Below are 13,452 nucleotides of genomic sequence, written 5' to 3' on the forward strand. Positions count from 1 at the left end.
TTGAAGTTATTCTCTTGCCCTAAAGCCAGTACTTGTTTATGTCTATTTACAATCAAATCACATTAAACACCCACAGAGATACAGTGGATAGCACTATTTCATGTTACCACCATATTTCCATCTCGGTACAGCCAGGGTACTCCGCATCTGCCACAGTCGAATAGAAAACCTTTATAAACTTGGACCTGGAGCCGTCTGCTCATGGATCCAGTGACCCTCTTCCGGGTGGGATAAAAGCACAGAGTTTTGCCCTTATAATTGCAAAGAAAGTCTTGGACATCATGAGCACAGAAGGTGTCAAAAGTGGTCTTGTCCACCTGAGTCTGCAAAGCACCTATACCAATGGTTTGGAGGAGCATAACATGCCAATAGGCTAAGGGACCAATATCCACCTCAGCTGAAGGCTCTCGGCATGGTAGAAGCAGCCCGCGCCAAGCCTCGTCCCTTCATCCCGCGTGTGCTTAACTGACACCAAGTGATGGGGTGTCACCGCCTTCACGGTGAGAAGATGGAGCTTCTGGTAGGTGCTACCGTCTGCATCTTCTTTGGAGGTTTCTAGCCCACAGGTGAGGTGGACGTTATATTTCTGTATAAGCTTTATCAGGGCACAAAGGTGGGTATATGTACGAACTGCATAAATCAGCTAATGGCATCTTCTGAGAGGAACGAGATATAGCGAAGCAAATTCTCAGAGCACCCTTTCATCTTTCAGAGTTTTCAGCCAGAGCAGTAGCATCTGCATCCCTTTAAGAAGACACGTCTGGATAAGATCATCTGCCCTTTGCTCTGAAACAGGGTTTAAAATAGGACACTTCCCCTTCAAAGAGGCAGTTTTGTTTAGCAATAAAATAGATTAATTACTGGAGGGGATAAAGAAAACAGTCTTCCGTTGATCCTGCGGTATAAAACCTGTTATGGCAGGGATGCTCTCCAAACCTACCTCCAGATATAATGGACTATTTTACCTCCCATTGCCCTCTTCACACTCTTCTTCTCTCAGGCAACAGCCAAACTGCTTTGGCCTGCAAAGGACCATCTTGTACTGCTTTTCCCCGGTTTCATGAGGTAGAACAACAATTCAGGTGGCAGTATGGCAGCATCGGACATGCGGATCGGTCACCTCGCGTCTGCGGGGAGAGGATAAGGATTCAGCAGGGCAGCGAAGCAGCGAGGCGACGATGTTGTGTTAGTGCCCCATTAAGATGGGAATGATATGGGAGATCTCCATCATCAAAAGGTTCGTTCAGGTGGAGACCTGTCTGCTGGTAGCTATATTGCTAGAGCATCAACTGCTCCGTTCAAGGGCGGGTAAGGACAAGAGTGTGTGCAATCTGCTGCCATCCCTTCACCCTGAACCGTGAAGGAGAGAGGAAATGCAATAGGACAGATTTTCTGTGATCTGGTATGGTCCAGAGAGATTTACAGGCCAGTGTAAGTATGATGCATTGTAACTAGCATCTGTCCTCCAGAAGTTAAACATCTCGTTGGAGTCATCCCAGCTCCTGCGCTGGTCAAGGGAGGAGAGCCCAGCAACTGCAGGAATTAATCAATCCCCCTTCTCATGCCCAGCTGTCTCAGGATGAGGTATGTGGAGCTGCTGACTTTCCTCTTAAATCTAGGGAGAGCTCAGGGGAGAGTTTAGACATCTGACTTTCAGGCGGCTGAGGTCAGATGCAATGAGTTCCCTCAGGAACACATTGCATGTGTTCTTATAATCACATGGCGGGATTCTCCTCTGCTCTCCTCTTTCCTTATGGCTGGCTGCATAAGACATCAAAGTGTAATTAACCTAGAAAGGCTCTTCCAGGGTTCAGCAAATAGTGATTAATTTTAGGGGACGCGGCCATGAGACTCCGATTGTCCTGGGGAGGTGAGGTGCGTCCCGTTCTGTGCATTGGGCACGCTTGCCTTTCAGGGCCATCTAGTTCTCTGCTGCTCAGATCAGCTCAGTGTGAACCACCTGATGGAAAAAAAATCAATAGTTGCACGTGAGATCAAGAAATAGTCCCAGAAGAAAGAAAAAAAAACCCCACTGATACCCCTATAGGAGCTTAGGTTCAGCAGAACTCACAAAGCCACCGCGTGAGCCCTTGGCAGTGCTAATTATTTTCATGCCTGTTAGAGCTGCATGTGTAATTGCTCTAACATCTGTTAGCAAGGTTAGCGGATTGCTCTCCCAAACGGCACCTCCTCCCTTCCCTGTTTTTCATCTAGATACGGTCGTTTGGAGACCTGATCCAATTTTTCTATTTAATGCGGTGTCAAAGATTTTTGCTAAGCAGATGGTCCCTTTACCCTGGACTGTTCAAGGGTGAGAGGGGAACCCCTTTTATACCATTCAGACACCAAAAGAGCTTGCACCATTGCCTTGGTAGAAGTGCAGCGTCTGTAAGTCTCTTCATTTATTTCTTATCCAGAAAATCACTACAAATTTCAAATTATCTCTAGAAAGACAACAGCGCATTGAGGAAAGGAACACTCTGACAGCTGGAGTTCCCTCTCAGTACTGGATCATTTCTTCCTAGAAATTGCTACTCTCATTAGCTCCCTTAAAGCATGTTTCAGTCCAGGAAATTTGTCCATCTGCGATCCAGATCTTTGTACTTACTTGCTCAGGGCTAGAGCTGAGGCCCGGGTTGCTGGAGCTGCTCTTCAGCTGCTATGTAATTAGTTCCTGAGTCCCTTCTTCCTCACTGCTGGAGTGGAATTCTGGATCTACATGAATTAATGATAAAGATCTCAGCCATGGCCCCCTCACAATGCAAATTATGCCACAGCCAAGCAGACCTTCAAACCTAGGCCTTCAAGCTCCTGCATGGGCCAAGGAGACTAAGGTTTGCCCTGGGAGCTGACCGGGTGGCAACCGCATCTGGTAGGCTTGCTAGGGAATCCCCTCCCTTGCTCAGTGACCTTCCCAGGAACCTGACCCTACCTGCCCTGCAGTCCCTGCCTCTGTCCCTGCCCTCACCTCATTGTACATTGTCTCCTGTTCTCCATTTCTTCTCTGGTTTTGGCACCTAGTCCTAATTTGGTTGTATCTCCTAGGCCCAGCTATCCATGCCTGGGTCTCAATCTCCAGACGACTGCCCTTACATGGGAGCAGGAGCAAATGGTTCCCATGGGTCAGATGTCTCCTGGAATGGATCATCTCTGAGCTGCGACCACTGAGCTCTGCTGGGCCTCCAACATGTGCCACAGTAAGAAGGAAAGATGCTGCTTTTGTTTTTCTAATTGCAACCCCCAGAGATGCACTTAGAACTGAGATTAACTCCTTGACAGGTTTCAGCTAATAATCACACTCCGGTCTGCCTGCAAATATAATCAGTGGTAAATGCACAGATGTAATAACACCAGAGAAGAGAAGAGGTGCAATTTAGCAGCTCTAGAAAAGCCCGCAAAGAATCAGCTTTCTTCAGACTATTGGTCCTCAGGGAACACTAGCACATGCAATATTCAGTGGGACATGGAAATCAACAAGGAACGAGCCATAAATATCTCCTGGAAAAATTACTGATGGAGATTATGAACCTGAAAATGATGAGACGCCTAGAGAGCCTCCTCCATGAGCAGGGGCTTGAGGGACTGAGTGTTTAGAGAGGAGTGAGGGGCTGGGGACACCAAAGAGCCGTACGGAAAAGTGAGGAGAACCGAGGGCTTGTTTGAGGGCTTCCATCCCTTTGGTGACAGCAGGCAGGAGGCAAATTTTAAAAGAGGAAGAAGAAAAAGAGATGTGAAAGAACCATCCCAGCATGGAGAGCCAGGGGACAGCTGTGGGGCAGGATTCAGGGAAGGCTGGAGTTGAGCGGACAAAGCTGCTGCAAGGGTTGAGAAGCAAAGTCCAGCAGGTAACGGAGACCCAAGGAGCCTGTCCCTCTCTATCGACCACAGAAGGGTGACTATGGCCTTATTTTAATTCCCCGCAGTCCATGCTTAAGGTGGGAGGAACCCATAGCGCTTACCCGAAACTCATCAGCATTTCAGACAGCGTGAAGGCTCCTGAGCCCTGCAGGCTTCCTCAAGAGCAGGAGAGGCAGGAGGGCAGCGTGCGCGCGTCGTTAGGCTCTTTTCCAGAGGAATGCAATGCATAGCTAATCTCATTACAATATTTTCCATAACAGTACAACGCTGACATAATTATTACAGGATTTTCCGTTAGCCGTTATATAATTGAAAACTTGCCGGGGAGAATAGTGTCAGGTTGCCTCAACGAAAGTGTCCTGACAGATCTGGGAAATGCTTTCTGCTGGGTGCTTTCTTTTTTCTTTTCAAGGCCTTTCTTTAGGCAGCCCTTTTCCCCTTCCAGCCCGAAGCTCCCCAGTGCCGCCATCCCGCCCCTGTAGTTTCTTGTTGTTTCTAATCGGTAGACCTGCCAGTCCTGGCTTTCTTTGGCGTGGTTTTCTCCGCTGCTCAGCTGTTAGGTGACCATAAAACATCTTCATTTCTGAAATCAGCTCAGCTTAATCCTCTCCAGGGGAGTTATTGCCAGCAGTTTTCATGGTTGTCATTGCCTTTACGCTGAAGAAGCCGAAGGCCTTTGAGCTGTGACCCTCTCCAGCGGTGTTTGCAGCGAGTGAATCAGGTGGCGGTGCCACGCGTGCAGTATTCCTCCATGCTTATAGATTGCCCATTCACGCCAGGATTGCAGCGGGCTTTGCTCGGTGTCCTCTGGCCTATAGAGCAGAGAGAACTGATGTGCAAAACTCATGCGATTGCTCTAACACCTGTGGGAAGCACTGGGAGAAGAGCCACCTGATGCTCTTTGAATAAGCATGAGAGTCCCTGCCTGTGAGCACCTCGCGCGTTCACAAGAACTGCGAATACGCCAGTTCTCAAAAGGTGGCGACGCCACTGTTGGGGGCTCCTGGGGCCTCAACCAGGTGCTCCTGGGCCACGCGAGGTGGTGTGAGCTCCCTGCTGGGATCCCCTGTGCCGCAGCTGGGGCTGGAGCAGGCGTCCTCCCTGCAAGAAGAGACAGGCCCATCTAGGGCGGACGTGCAGGTCCTGCACACGCCTAAGTTTCCACCTCACCCCTGCTCCCACCATGCCAGAATTTGGGAAGCTTATGGAGGGGGGAGGCCCTATGCAAAGAAGCTAAAAGTTCTCAGCAGAACACAGGAACTCGGGTTAGTTCACCTCCTGCTTTTCCACGCGTTGCGTGCACTTGCGTACGCCTTCCTCACCTCTGCTCTGTCTCGTTGGCCCGAGTAGCCAAGTCATTTCTAGTGAGGCTGTTGGTGACGAGGGGGAAAAACTTGCCTGAAGCCAAGAAACTTCAGCCAAGGACTTTGAAGCTTACCGGAGTCCGGTGACAAGGAGTTGTAATTGAAAGGGTCGGGCAATTTTAATTGCAAACAGCGTTACTGGCTTTGCTTGCGTCTCCGCTGCTTACAAAAGCGAACCCCGTGCTGCCGCTATTGTGTGTGCTCTCCATCCGGCTCCACCACCACAGCGTCCAAATCTGTCCCAAGCACCCGTGAGCTCACAGCAGCCGCTCCCCACGTCTGCAGAAGGACGGTTGGCCCTTATCCCTTTGCCGTGGTGGAGAACCAAAGTACGCAGCGCGTTCTGCTGCTTTCGGGGATGGGAGCTGTGCAGCAAACCCTTCAGGGACGGAGCTGAGACCCCCCAGCTCTGGATCCCCACCGACCTGCTTGCTGCAGGGTGCTGCCACCTCGGAGCGGGTGCCCTCGCAGGACGCTCTCGGAGCTGCACGCCGGGCCGGGGGCAGGCGCAGGCCCCACGGGCTCCGGCACGGCTGCTCTCTGGGAACAGCAGTGACTGCCGGCTGGAAGAGTGCCTCACCTCTGGAATGTTTTGTGTCATTTATTCCTGGGTTTTTCGCAGCTCTTTTGGAGGGAAATGCTGAGGCCATGTTTGCGTTGGGTTAGAAAGAGCTCCGTGCAAACGCTCTCAGCAGGAGGAGGCAGGTTTGCCTTGCAAGCCTGCTCGTTAGCTTCTGCATATGTGGTTCATTACGCAGAAAGAAGGGCAGGAGGCTGGTGGGGGTAGAGAAAGAGTGTGTGTGTCTGTGCGGTGCAAACTATTCCGGTTGCCGCAAGCAGTAATGATTGCCATATGGAGCAACGTGTCTGTGGAAGACTTGACTTGCTGGGAATGGGCAAGAGCCTAATCCTCAGGGTGGGTTTGAGCTGCAAAACAGTCACGCGGGTGGGCACCTCTTCCCCTGCGCGTGGGAGCCTGGGAACGCGTGCGGAGCTGCTGGTTCAGGGATGGTCAGCCCCATCTCCAGGAGGAGGCGAAGAGAGTTTTGTCCAGCCGTGGGTGGCAAGCCCAGGGCAAGGCACGGTCCTCCTCTAAATCACATCGGCGAGGGAGCGTAGCTGGAACCGCCTCGGGCAGCGCGGAGTGCGCTTCCTGGCCCCCGCGCGGGAAATCTGCGGCCGGTGGGGCCGGACCCCGGCTGGGCAGGACTGTGCTCCGGACCCCCCTTCCTCGTACATGTGCTGGTTGTCATTAACCCCCGGTACCGACCGCTCTCATTCCTTTCATTTCTGAGCAATTTGCTTTGTTTAGAGCTCAGCCAACAGGAGGAAATGTATTAACTGCCCTGAAATAAGTGTCTGGAGAGGCACCAGCTCCTGACTTAGAGACCATAGAGGAGGCTGAGGTTGGTACCTGAAGAGCTGCAGGGCTGAGGGAGCTCACCAGAAAGGAGAAAGAGCTGGCTTAATCCATCACACTCCTCTTTTTTTTTTTTTCTTTTTCTTTCTTTCTTTCTTATTTTTAAGGTGAAAAATCGTTCACTGTAAAAATCTTGACTTTAATCTTAATTGCAGCCTTTAGCAAGGAGATGCTCTGGGGTAGCAGGCTCACTGCCAGGGGAATGATTTGCCACTCTGGCGGCCTGAAATTGCATATTTCTGGATCATTTATCATCCACTTACTGCCAGCAGTCCTTGCAGCTGCTCTCCCGAATGGGCAGCAAGGAAGGCAGAAGGTGGGAGAAGGTGGTTGCACAAATGCAAGCGGCTCGCAAGGGCATTAGCACAGCGGGGTGTGAAAAGAGACGTCCAACCTGCCTGTCTTGCCCATGGTCCTGAGCGAAACTTTAGCTACCTGCGCAGGGAAAGACCTTGCAGTTGCAGGTCCTAAACCATCCTACTTTATTCACAAGCTAACCACCTGTCCCTGGAGTCCTCTTGCTCCGGCAGTTTTACCTGGGTAAGCTCCAACGGTCGGCTTCATTTATCTGGCCTACGTTAAGTGGCTGGCGGGTTGCATTATTTTTAAGTGCATGATGTTCTTCCAAAATTCATCTTCATCGGGATGACACGTAGCAGAGAGAGTTCCCGCCAGCTGCGCTGGCCAGAAAGGCAGCTGGTGACGGAGCAAAGAGGGCAGGTGCTCCTGGCAGTTGGCGTATCCAGAGGCAGTCGGGATAACCACGGCAGGCAGGAGGGTATCCGATGGCTGCTCCTAACTCTCTCCAGGCCATTCTTTGTCCTTGGAGCTGTTCCTTCCCCTACCTGTGGCTTTGTCACGTAAAACCCCTTTTCAGAGGGAACGGCTCCTTCTGGCTTGTGTTTCTTTGGCTTGGCAATGCCAGCTGTGTCCTTGCCTTGCTGGCCATCGGGCGCCAACGCAGACTGTCCCACGGGATGTCTATGGCTAACTAGGGCATCGGGAGAGGGATACCAGTGTCAAAGTCAGTCTGCTTCCTGCCGGTCACTGGTTCCCAAAGTACAATCTGGAGCAAATCTTGATGCAGCTCTGCAGGTGAGCTGCGCGCTTTAGCAGAGCTCTTGGTGAAAGCCCGATGGATGATCATGTCCGTAGTGGATCTGGAGAGCTGGCAGTAGCGAGACGTTGCAGAATCCCGGAGTAGCGTTTCCTAGTGATCCCTCCCAGCAGCGCGTCCTCTGCCCTGCGGTCACTGCTGTGTATGCTAACATGTCGGCACTGTGGGTTTTCCCGATAACAAAGACGAAGCTGAAGCTTTTGCTATGAGGAATTGTGTTATTACAGCTTCTCTTGACTGGCTTTTTCTTGTACCCCATCAGCTGTGGGTCTGACTGCTTTTGGCATCACAGAAAACAGTATATTGAAGGTCCATAACTGTTGCTAACATATTGCAGCTGAAGTCAAAACACATTCCCCCGTTATATCTTGAGAGGGTCGGGGGAAATCCAGTGAAAAACTTTCCACTCTACTGAAAAATAAATAAGCAAGTGCAATTATTAGCCAGGGCATCTCCATTTCTGAGTAGCGTAAGCAGGGGGTCAGCGGAGCCGGGAAGCTGGGGATGCTCTGGGCCCCCAGGCCGGGATAACCCGAGAAACAGCCCCAAGGAGCCCTCAACCCTCGCCTCCCCGTGCGGGTTACATTAGCATTTCCCGAGGGCTAAACTGGCTTTTCCCGGGGTTTAGGAAGCGATTGGGTCTTCCAGAAGTGAGAGCAACCTCAGAGAGCGAAATGAGGGGTCTGAGCGTGCGGCACGGGAGAGGCAACGGCGACTATTTCAGCAGCGGGGCCGGGGTCGGAGGCTGAGCCCCCCGCCGCATCCCCCGTGCCGCCGACCTCCCCTGCTGCGCCCCGCGCCGGCCAGAGCCCCCCAGCTTTATCCAGCCCTGCAAGCCATGGGGAGACGCCGTAAGGCGCAGAAGCCCCTCGGCCCGGCTCTCCCCCCAACCCAGGCTGCATCACGGAAAAAAACGCTCGCAAGGCTGCAGCCGAGGTCGCTGGCACGGCGCCGCCGAGCCGCTCGGCCGCCGCTCGCCCCCGGGGGACGGGCTGGGAACCGGCGCCGAGCTCCTCCTCCGGCCTGGCCTCCACGGCGAGGAGGGGGCCGCTGCTGGACGGGCCGCTGCCCCCGGGGCTGCCCCAGCGGCCGGGGCAGACGGGACACGGCCCGCGCCGGGAAGCGACGCCGTCGCTGTGCTTCGCAGCGGCAAAGCGCCTTCTCCTCGGCCAGAACCCTCCCGCCCTCCCAATCCAAGACCCCCCGGCAAGAGGGAGTCCTGCCGTGTCCCCCCTGCCCGGGCCAGAGCCCCGCGGCTCCGGCGCCTGCTGCGTCGCAGGGACAGCACGGCCGCCCGGCCCCTTTGGCTTAATTCATCCAGCAGCGCTAACAAGGACTAGTCCTGCTTGCTGTTTGCTCTCTCCTGAGCCAGCAAACGAACGGCCTTTGCCCGCAGGAGTCGAGATGAGACCACGGTGGCTCCGGCCCCTACCCCGGCCCTCGCCGGACGAGCAGAGCGGAGGGGTCCCCGGCGACATGACTTCTGTGCTTGTAGGTGAAGGCACCAAATAGTCCCTCTCGTCACATGAACGTGCATCGTCTTGAAATCAGCTCCGCTTCTTGGCCCTGCTGCTCCCGGCTGGAGGATCTGGAGATCCTCCTGCTCCTGCTCTGACGGCTGGAAAGTCGCTTCTGATTTATTCATGGCCACTTCCCAGCCATTAGGTTTAATAGCTTCCCCGTGCTCTCTTTCATCTGTCTAGAGAGCGCGCTCCTGTCCCTTCCCAGCCGCTGCTTGTCAGGTCAAGCAAAGTGAGATGTTGTAGCCCGAAAAATAATTTCCTGGAAATAACCGGAATGCCGGTTTCTCGTCCTTCCCATCCGACCTTTCAAGCAGGGAAGGAAAACAATGCCAGCGAGCGTCCCCTCACTAGCGTCTTCTTCCCTTTGATCTCCTTGCTCAACAGAAGAAATTGCAAAGATGAAATGTTTAAGAACTGGTTTGACTTCCTCCCGGCTGCAAAGCTGTCGGGCCGTGCCATACGGCCAAAAAAAAGAAAAAGAAAAGAAAAAGAGAAAAAGCTCTGCTCTGGCTTGCTGTGGCTGAAAATGTGCCCAGGGGGGTGAATCCCAGCCTTATTCAAACCCACCGGCCGTCGATCGTCATGGGGCTGGTCATGGTGCACCCCTGAGTTAAATAAACGCTTGCGGGATTGGAAAATGCATGGCGCGTTTCTCTTGCTTATCAGCAACGCGGGTTTCACGCGCTGCTCCAAGGGATGTCGTCCCCCGCGTGCGTGCTGGCACGGGGCCGGGGCAGGGAGGGCTCCCGCGCCAGCGCCGCTGCGCGCCCGGGCTCAGCCTGCCCACCCCACCGAGGCGTGCGAAATCTCCGCGCGGGACTGGCTGGCGATTATCCCGGCGCTGGTCGGCTCTTGCATTGGCCGTACCCCAGGTGGAAGGACCATCGAAGCGTTTTGGGAAGGGGGCTTTTGGCACTGAACGGCTCTGCGTGCCGCTGGGATGCTCCCGGTTGGGGACCGGGGCTGCAGGGAGCGAGGGGCAGAGGCACGTCGGAGAGGGTGCGGAGATCGAGAACGGAGAGGGCGATGCCTTTCCGGCGCGCTCTGCCCGTTCAGTCGCTGCTTCGCTAGCTGTAGGCTTCATCTGACTTATCGTGTTCGTTAGCTGCCGCTGAAGCAAGTCTCCGCGAACGTGAGCGGTCGCCTTTGGAGCCTGCCGGCGGTTCTGCGCTCTCCGACAGCAACGAGGTCCGCAATTTAATTAAGCACGGTCCGCAAATGCGTTTTCCCCTGCGTGTGTTAAAACGTGGTGCTTGATCGTCTCGTCGGATTTTCCCCCGGATTTCTCTGGTGTCAAGAGATGTAATGAAGACACCTCGCGCCGCCGTGGTTTTACAGAGCTCTGTTCTAGCCTGCGGAGAGAGGCGAGCCTGTCCCGAGGTGGTTGAAAAGGAGACTCGAAAATAAGAATTTCCTTCCCACAAGAAGCAGGTGGAGTCAGAAACGTTATGGCTCATTTCTAAGAGAAGAGGCAATTTCCAAATATTGCGCCTCCATGCAACGTCCCATCCCAGCTCCCACTGAAGTGCTTCGCTTCAGCTTTCATTTTTGTTACTTGAACGTCAGCGCGTCCTAATGCTTAGTAATTCTGTACGTAACCTAAACGTCACACCAAAATATTTTGATGGGTTGGTGGTGAGAAGTTTGACGGTGCCTCTGAGAAACCATTTGCTCTAACTAGTGTTTTTTGAGCAAGCCAAGGTGTCTGCGCGTGTGTTCACGCATCCGGAGTCATAGCTGCGCTGAACACGGCGGGAGCCTGTACAAAAGCCGGAAAAGGTGCTAGAAGGACATCCATGCTGGCGTGTTTGAGGATGACTCTTTCTCGAGCATTGCCCCATTTTTGGCCCCTCTTAGTCAGCTCTTGTGGATAGCAGGCAGGGTTTCCCATCCGTCTGGGGAGGACCGGATCCTGCCAGAGCCCGCTGGCTGCCTCCGCGTGCGTGCGGTGAGTTGGGTTGGATGTGGGCAGGGTGCTGACGTCCCCGGGGAGCCCGAGGAGGGCAATGGCCCGGGCACCCGAGGGCTGCAAACGCGTGTGGTGGCCTGGGCTGGAGGCAGGGTGGTGAGGGGCGGGTTGTCCGCGTTGTTTCTCCCCAACGCGTGCCGTGGAGCGGACGGCCTGTAACGCCCCAGCTCCTCCCTGCTCCCCGGGCCAGTCCCTTGCGTGACCAAGTACGTGACGCTTGCAGTCAGCGACAGCCCTGCCAGGCAGGTCCATGCAGCCGACGTATCTTCTCCAGCGCACAAACCCCTCCGTTGAACACCCCCAGCTGCTTAAAAGTAGGACACGAATCCCCACCCAGAGCCAGCCCCAAAGGAGGTGGGTACCTACTCGACGGGGGCAAGCTCTGATCCCTCCGGCTTCCCTCCGGCTTCCTCTTCAGTCCATACCGTACCGGATGCGCTCTGCTTTACAGAGACGCTGGGCGAGATTAAAAACAGCTCCAGCGCAGATTTCCTCCCCCAGCTTGTCCTACCCCTGTGCCGTCAGAGCGCGAAGCTAAATGCGAAAAGGGACTTTTGGCTCGCGTCCGTCCCGGCTCCTTGCAGCTCCCTGAGCTCGTTGCTCCTGCCGGGTCTGCAGTGTTTTGCTCCCTGGCCCTCCCCCTTCAGCGGCCCGGGGAAACGTCAGGAATGCAAACGCAGCAGGCAGCGTTATCGTTTAAAAATATTTTCTGTCAAGCATCCTCCCGCGGACATGTTTTTGTGGACCTTTCGGTTGCCTAAGATTTTACAGAGCTCGATTTTGGCCTGAAGTTCTCTCCCTGGTGTTCCCCTCCGTTGGAAGACGTTTCCGTGCCGCTGTTTGTACGGAAGGCCGCAATTCTTCAGACCTGGTGCAGGATGGGGGTCTGCAATCCGCAGGTCTACTCGGGGGAGGAAATCTGACTTTACTTGGCAGCGGAGAAGAGATCCCATAAATCAGAGCAGGAGCATTTTGCATTCGACCGTGTCTCCTGCCCCCCTCTGTAAGAGGGTGGAGATTATGATACAACACAAGTAAAAGTTTGCAAAACAGGATTAGAAATCGCTCGGAAGGTAAGTGTCGTTTAGCTTAAAGCTTCTGAAACATGTTAAATCAGCTCTGCTCACTCATTTTGCAAACTTGGCTAACTTGTATTAATCTGTGAAAACGTTCGGCTTTTCTTATGCGTGAAAACGGATGACATTTCCAGAGCTCAAGACTCGAGGCTTTTCCGAGTTCTTACGGAAAAGTGAGAGATAATTCCTTTTTCCAGGGCCAGACAGGTAATGCCTTCACGTTTACAGGGTGACTCTTTTAGCAGATTTACAGGACATGATTAGCAACGAGTCTGTGCGTACGTACAAACCCTTCGCTCGCCTGAAACGGGGCCACTTCGGAAGCAGGACACGGCAGCTGCGGGAGGAGACGGGCACGCTGCAGCTCCGGATACGCATGGCGTTGGAAAATGAGGCTGAAAGGGACTTTGGGAAGACACTGGCTCATTCCCCGGGGCAGCATCAATCCCTTCCTAACAGAAGTTTGTCCAACCTGCTCTTTAAAAGCCTCCAGTGATGGAGGCTGCTCAGCTCACTTCCAGCCTTCTCCTATCGCTGCCGTCAGGAATGCCGCACGGATAATTGCCGTTGCCCTTACCATCTCTCCTAACGCCGTGCCTAAATCCCCCTGGCTGCCGTGCAAGTCCGTTACTGCTTGTCCTGGCCGTGGCGGACAGGCGGAACGGTTTATCCCCCTCTCTCTGCACCAACCGCGTACCCTGGGAAGCGTCACCGCGTTTCCCGTTGCCGCCCAGCCATGCGTGGGGCTGCACGGGGACTGGTGCTGTTCTCCTAGGGGTCCTTGAAAAAAAAATTAGATAAAAGCACTTGCACCCTACAAACATCCACTCCCAGGAGACGTGCCGTTGTCCGACTCATCCGGAGCTGGCTTCCGGCCACCAAACGCTCCTGCGCTTTGCCCAAACCGAGCAGTGTAGGACTTCAGGCCAAGCAACGAGCAAAGGCCGGCAAGAGCCTCCTTTTACCTCTGCAGCTCACTGGCAGGGTGACCGTGAACAAGCCTCATCTCTCCTCTATGCCTCAGTTTCCTCATTACTAAGGAAGATAAATGGATGGCCGCTTGGTACCTTGTACTGCTTGGTGCCGGGCCCTTCGCTACGGGGCTCCAGCCTGGCGCTCTGCCAT

General features: G+C 54.1%; 1 protein-coding gene and 1 long non-coding RNA gene across 3 annotated transcripts in view; one reads left to right on the top strand and one right to left on the bottom strand.

The window, feature by feature from the left end:
* Positions 1 to 11,870, bottom strand: LOC104139570 (uncharacterized). The gene is made up of 4 exons (XR_693127.2): positions 11,618 to 11,870; positions 3,960 to 8,170; positions 2,609 to 2,715; positions 1 to 1,960 (listed from the first exon to the last, which is right to left on the bottom strand). It is a non-coding gene; the product is annotated as an uncharacterized lncRNA (long non-coding RNA).
* Positions 11,704 to 13,452, top strand: part of TMEM200B (transmembrane protein 200B) — a 20,459-nt gene continuing 18,710 nt past the window's right edge. For both annotated transcript variants that reach the window (XR_011135971.1, XM_009667782.2), the window contains exon 1: positions 11,704 to 12,324. The gene's annotated coding sequence lies outside the window, so the exon portion shown is untranslated. The remainder of the gene's footprint in view (positions 12,325 to 13,452) is intronic.

This window comes from Struthio camelus, chromosome 23, assembly GCF_040807025.1.
Source record: "Struthio camelus isolate bStrCam1 chromosome 23, bStrCam1.hap1, whole genome shotgun sequence".
NCBI lineage: Eukaryota > Metazoa > Chordata > Aves > Struthioniformes > Struthionidae > Struthio > Struthio camelus.